The sequence below is a fragment of the Pinus tabuliformis genome, chromosome X (assembly GCF_031772625.1).
Source record: "Pinus tabuliformis cultivar Carrire ecotype Pingquan chromosome X, CPIR1, whole genome shotgun sequence".
NCBI lineage: Eukaryota > Viridiplantae > Streptophyta > Pinopsida > Pinales > Pinaceae > Pinus > Pinus tabuliformis.
Window position 1 is genome coordinate 133,761,921 of NC_142308.1, and position 7,175 is coordinate 133,769,095.

The 7,175-nt window shown below is 39.5% G+C and overlaps 1 pseudogene; it reads left to right on the forward strand.

Annotated features, from left to right (window-relative positions):
* Positions 1–558: 558 nt before the first annotated feature.
* Positions 559–1,029, forward strand: LOC149138819 (cyclin-dependent kinase F-4 pseudogene; annotated as a pseudogene).
* Positions 1,030–7,175: the final 6,146 nt, after the last annotated feature.

The following is a 7,175-nucleotide window of genomic DNA, read 5'->3' on the forward strand; positions in this document are numbered from 1 at the left end:
GAAAAGAACACAAAAGCCCACTATTTCACCAGTATAAACTAAGGAATAGTATAAAACCACCTTTCTCACCATCTATGATTATTAAGTTTTCTTAAAAATAAATTATTTTAAAAATATTTTTATCATCTTTATTATATTAAACTTTCTTTTAAGACCAACACCCCGAAAAAAACCTCCAAGTATTGGGTAAAACTACACCGATCCTATGATATTCACAATTTAATAGTTGACACATCGTCCCAAAGCCTTAGAAAAGCCCACCATTTGAAAGACGCGCCCAAGAGGGAGAGGGAAGCGTATTAAAACATGATCCCTTCTTCTTTTTATCTTATCATATGTCTTTCCCAAATTGATCTAAACTTTAATAGAATCGGTAGCAGCTGATAAGGCGAAGGTGAAAACTGTGAGCAAAGTTGGAACCTCAGTCTAATATTTGGCGTGGTGAGGCGCGGCGAGCAGAGAAGAGAAGGCAAGGCCACTATTACTGTTTTCTAATTTCAGAGTGAAGAGAACAGAAGGCGACTGTTGTTACTGTTTTCTAATTTCAGAGTGAGTGCCATGCATCGTTATGTTATTGTTGAGGAGTTGGGAAAAAGAAGTCATGGAACCGTTTGGAAGGCAGTGGATAAGGTTACGGGCGAATTTTGGGCCATCAAGAGAATCAACAGAAACTTCTCTAGATATGAGGATTGCGCAGAGGTGAATTGTCTAGCAGATTTGAGGTTTCATCCCAACATACTTTACCTGCATGATATCATATTGGAGGGCACCACATTGTACGCAGTGCTTGAGCTGATGGACTGTGATCTGTTAGAGCTCCAGAGAATAGGGAGAGGCCGTTCGTTCTCCGAGGACGAGGTGCGAAGCTTTTGCTTCCAGATCTTGAAAGGGCTTCAAAGCATGTCTTATGAAAGATATTTTCACAGGGACCTGAAACCACAGAATTTATTAGTGAGGGGAGGTACGTCTATTAAAATTGCTGATTTCGGGCTGGCTACTAGAATATGGAATAATAAGCCATTGGAATAATATGTTGGAACACACCCATATCGAGCACCTGAAATTTTGCTTGGATCCACTGAATATGGTTTGTCCAATGACATTTGGGCAATGGGCATTATCATGGCGGAGCTGTTCACTGGTTATCCAATATTTACAGGCTCTAACGCGCTACATCAGCTGCATAGCATTTGCTCTGTCATTGGTTCTCCTGATACCCGAAGTTGGCGTGAGGGGTTACTGCTTGCCGACTTAAAGGGTTACAACTTTCCAGAAGAGTTTGGGAATGTTGATTCCGCTAAACAATTGTCGTGTCTTCTACCGACAGGAAGTGCCGCGGCCTTTGATCTCATAAACAGTTTGTTGTCATGGGATCAGAAGAGAAGGCCCATGTCTAAGGAAGCACTGCAGCATCCATTTTTCTATGCCTCCTCCTGTATATTCCAACCTATTCCTCTCTTGCCAAACTGCGCGAATTCTATTGGTCATACAGTTCTGTCATCTGATTTAAAAGGGGGAAGCTGCAATTCTTATTCTTATTTTATTGAACAGGTTACATTTACAGAAGAAGGTACATTGCAGATTAATCCAATTGTTGCAGCAGGAGTGGAGCAACAGATACCATTTGAATATGCCAATCACGACGGTGGCAACGACAGAGCAATTCCAACCTATTCCTCCTCCTCCTGTTACGACATGAAATTCCAACCTATTCCTCTCTTGCCAAATCATGAGAATCCTATTGGTCATGCATTTTTGTCATCTGATTTAAAAGGGAGAAGCTGCAACAGTTCTTTTTCTTATTTTGTTGAACAGGTTGGATTTACAGGAGAAGGTACATTGCAGAATAATCCATTAAGGGTCGGAGGCGGAGTGGAGCAACCGATAGCATTTGAATATGCCAATCACGATGACGGCGGCAACAGCAGACCAACAGTGGACATGAGTTATTCAATTTGGCAAAAGAATAGTTACCTGGGCTCATATCAAATTCGCTCCTCTTCTTCACTTCAAAATCTCCCATCACGCCCATTTCTGTTGGGAAATTTCTGTTTATTTCAAACACAAAAGAAATAGCACAGAGAACAACGCTCTATTTCAAATACAGGATCTTTATTAAATACAAAAAAAAAATTGTTACAAAATTTTCTTCCTCTTTTGAGGGATTACATCAGGAACGCTCCAGTTCTAAAAACCAAGTTCAGCACTGTTGTGCGTTGCAGAAGAGAAAAAAAAACAACTCTTTCTCTAATTATACACTGCACTTCCTGCTCTTGCATTTTTTTTATATAATGAACAACACAAAAATATCTTACAATACGTGCTGCTTGTACCCATACTTTCGTAAAAATAGAAAACAATAAAATTAAAAATTTCACCTACATTTACCAACCGTAGTAAATATCATTAATTACATGGCTGAAAATATCTTATCGGAATTTAATGCATGGCTTATCACAACATCGCACCATCGCATCGGCGGATAAGGAGCAAAGGGCTTGACGTCCAAAAGTTTAAGATTTGCGATTTGATCGCATTGCAAGATCGCGATCGCAGAAAACAAAAGGTAACAAAAAATGAAACAAGGGAAAAATGTGATATGTGACCAGATCACATCGCAGGGAAACTCCAGTGGTTGTTTTCTGAATAAGTTGGGTCGTTGTTCAACTGTCAGCTTCCGGCAGGTTGAAATTATTATTCCAACACTCCCCTTTAATTTCAACTGCTGGGTTTTTCTGCATACCCAGGCATTTCCTGAAATGATCAAAACTTTTCTTTCCCAATGGTTTTGTCAAGATGTCAGCTAACTAATCCTATGTTCTACAGTGCTGCAAAACAATCTCACCATTGTTAACTAATTCACGAATGAAGTGAAATTTGGTGTCTATGTGCTTTGTCCTTTTATGAAAAGCAAAGTTTTTAGACAATGCTATTGTCGAGCTATTGTCACAGGAAATGGTTGTGCCATTTTCTTGTTCATAACACAAATCTCTGAGAACTCTTCTCAGCCACACTGCTTGGCATGCTGCTGCTATTGCTGCCACATACTCTGCCTCTGCTATTGACAAAGACACAACTGGTTGCTTCTTGGAAGCCCATGAGATGGCTCCCAATCCCATATGAAACACATATCCAGATGTGCTTTTCCTATCATCAACACTTCCAGCCCAATCACTGTCAGTGTAACCTGTCAACATGAAACTTTCAGAAGAGGAGTATAAAATACCAAACCCCTTCGTTCCATTCACATACCTTAGAATCCTCTTGGCTGCCTGCCAATGAGTCTGTTTCGGTCTTTCCATAAATCTGGAAATTAAACTCACAGCGTGCATAATGTCCAGCCTAGTTGCAGTCAAGTACATAAGGCTGCCAACTATGCTCTTGTACAGTTTTGGATCAAAATATTTGCTGTTGTCTTCTTTGGTCAATTTCAACCCTACTACAGTTGGAGTCACAGCTACTTTGCTGTTCTGCATGTTAAATCTCTTCAACACTGCTTCTACATATTTATCTTGAGAAATGAAAACACCATTTTCACTTTGGTCTACTTCAATTCCAAGAAAATATCTTAAGAAGCCCAAGTCAGTCATTTCAAATTCACTTTTCATGGCTGCTTTAAAAACAGCAATGAGAGAAGCATCATTGCTAGTAAAAATCAGATCATCTACATATAAAACAACAATAATAATCTTACCGTCATTTTGTTTTATGTAGAGTGTGGGTTCACCATCACACTTATCAAACCCATTCTCAATCAGATAAGCATCTATTCTGCTGTACCATGCTCTTGGAGCTTGCTTCAACCCATAAAGAGCCTTCTTATGTTTACAAACTTTATGCTCTTGGCCTTCAACTTCATAGCCTGGAGGTTGATCAACATAAACCTCTTCTTTTAATACTCCATTTATGAATGCAGATTTAACATCCATCTGATAAATCTTCCATTTGTGTTGTGCTGCAATAGACAACATTGTTATGAATGTTTCCATCCGTGCTACTGGTGCAAAGGTTTCATCATAGTCTTTGCCTTGTTGCTGCTTGTAGCCTTTCACAACAAGTCTTGCTTTATGCTTGTCAATCTTGCCTTCAGCATTGCTTTTGGTCTTATAGACCCACTTAACTCCAATGGCATCTTTGCCTTCAGGGAGATCCACTAACTCCCATGTTTTACTCTTCTCAATTGCACAAATTTCTTCATTCATTGCTTTAATCCATTTATCTTCATTTACAACATCTTCAAAATGAACTGGGTCATCAACATGACAATACAAAGTGAATAATGAATTCAAACCGGTATTGTTACTTACCTCTCCTTGTTCATAAATCTCATTCAGATCTCTAAATCTTGGTCTTCTTGGTGTGCTAGGAGTTCCATCCGAACTTGAGGGTATATCTGATCCCTGTGATGTGCTTGGAGAAGCACTTCCTTGACTTCTCAAGGCTGTTCAAATTCCAGCTTGTGGTGTCGTTTGTTGTACTTGTTGTGGTGGAGGAGGAGCCACCAATGAAGAATTATTTGTTGTTGTCCCTTCCTCTTCTTCTTCGTGAGACACAATTGTCTTCACATTCACTGTCTTCTCTAAGCTTCCATCCCAAGCTTCATCTTCAATGAACTGCACATCTCTGCTTACTATCAATTTCTTGGTGGATGGATTATAGAGTTTGTATGCTTTTGACTCATCACAATAGCCAATAAAGACACACTTCTCCCCCTTATTGTCAAACTTCTTTCTTAGCTGATCCGGTACATGTGCATATGCCACACAACCGAATACTCTCATGTGAGTGACAGTTTTCTTTTGACCACTCCATGCTTCTTCTGGTATTTTGTTCATGACAACTTTGGTTGGGCATCTATTCAAGATGTAAACTGCGCAAGTGATAGGTTCTGCCCAATACTCATGCGGCAAGTGTTTTGCCTTTAGCATACTTCTGACCATGTCAAGAATGGTCCTATTCTTCCTTTCAGAAACACCATTTTGCTGAGGTGTATACTTGGTGGTGATCTTCTTTTGTATGCCATTCTCTCTGCAAAAATGTAGAAAGTCTTTGGAGATGTACTCTCCTCCTCTATCTGTTCTTAGCACTTTGATATAATGCCCACACTGCTTCTCAACTTCTCCATGCCTTGATAGGCAGTTTTGAGAATATCCCATGCCTCCTTAGATTTTGTTGCTGCTGCAATCTTCGGAAAAACACTTTAATGTACTGATTGGAAGAGGAAAAGAGGGCTTTGGCATCCTTCTTTATGTCGCCCTTCAACTGGTCTCTTTCTGCTACTGTAAAAGCAGCCAGTGTTGTTGCATCTGCAGGTTCAACATAGCCAGTTTCAACCAGCTCCCATAGTCCTTGAGAAGCAAACAATGCTTTCATTGTTATGGACCAATAACTATGATTTTTCCCATTAAAGTATGGCAGTTGGGAATTTGTTAAACCTGTTCCAGAAAGTCTTTGGAGATGTACTCTCCTCCTCTATCTGTTCTTAGCACTTTGATATAATGCCCACACAGCTTCTCACCTTCTCCATGCCTTGATAGGCAGTTTTGAGAATATCCCATGCCTCCTTAGATTTTGTTGCTGCTGCAATCTGCGGAAAAACACTTTAATGTACTGATTGGAAGAGGAAAAGAGGGCTTTGGCATCCTTCTTTATGTCGCCCTTCAACTGGTCTCTTTCTGCTACTGTAAAAGCAGCCAGTGTTGTTGCATCTGCAGGTTCAACATAGCCAGTTTCAACCAGCTCCCATAGTCCTTGAGAAGAAAACAATGCTTTCATTGTTATGGACCAATAACTATGATTTTTCCCATTAAACTATGGCAGTTGGGAATTTGTTAAACCTGTTCCAGTATCTGCCATCTTAACCTGTATTGGTAAGGAAGAGATACTGTCTGTATAATAAAAAGCAAAGAAAAACTTTCTCTGCTTGATAAGCTTCTTACAGCTCCTACAGTGAAAAACAAACTCTGTTTTTGACTCACTGAGTGCCTAGACTGGCTATGATACCATTTTGGGAAATTTCTGTTTATTTCAAACAAAAAAGAAATAGCATAGAGAACAATGCTCTGTTTCAAATACAAGATCTTTATTAAATACAAAAAAAAAAACGGTTACAAAATTGTCTTCCTCTTCTGAGGGATTACATCAGGAACGCTGCAGTTCTAGAAACCAATTTCATTATCTTAGAAAACTAAAAGCTCAGCACTGTTGTGCGTTGCAGAAGAGAAAAAAAACAACTCTTTCTCTAATTCTACACTGCAATGCCTGCTCTTGAATTTTTTTTTTATATAATGAACAACGCAAAAATATCTTACAATACGTGTTGCTTGTGCCCATACTTCCATAAAAACAGAAAACAATAAAATTAAAAATTTCACCTACATTTACCAACCGTAGTAAATATCATTAATTACACGACTGAAAATATCTTATAGGAATTTAATGCATGGCTTATCACAACATCGCACCATCGCATCGGCGGATAAGGAGCAAAGGGCTTAACGCACAAAAGTTTAAGATTTGCGATCTGTGATCTGCGATTTGATCGCATCGCAAGATCGCGATCGCAAAAAACAAAAGGTAACAAAAAATGAAACAAGGGAAAAATGTGATATGCGACCAGATCACATCGCAGGGAAACTCCAATGGTTGTTTTCTGAATAAGCTGGGTCGTTGTTCAACTGTCAGCTTCCAGCAGGTTGAAATTATTATTCCAACAATTTCCAGGAATGGGCCCTAAGCTCATGCTTAATCCAACCCCAGTAAACCCTCCCGATAATGGTAATCACAAAGATGCGAACAAACCCCAATCAGTGGACCAATTGAGGTTTAATTTTGAACATTCAATTGGGCAACAGCGTAATTATCTGGGATCACATGAAATTCCTGCATCTGTGTCAACAGAAAATCTGCAGCATACCCATTTCCAGGTATGGGCCCGAAGTTGTTTAATCGACGAAGAGTGCCAGTTAATGATGATAAGATAACCTAATCCTCAATTAGGGTGTGGTGATGAGAGGACGGTAGTAATGCATCGACTATTCAAATCTGTCAAACGTGTCGAATCAACCCTCAAATTGTATGAGTTCCCATTGCCATTGTGCTTTCGGGCATTCCATCCTGTCCACAAACAGGCCATAAATGAATCTGCGGGTCCTTTTAATTCCTTAAAATGTAAA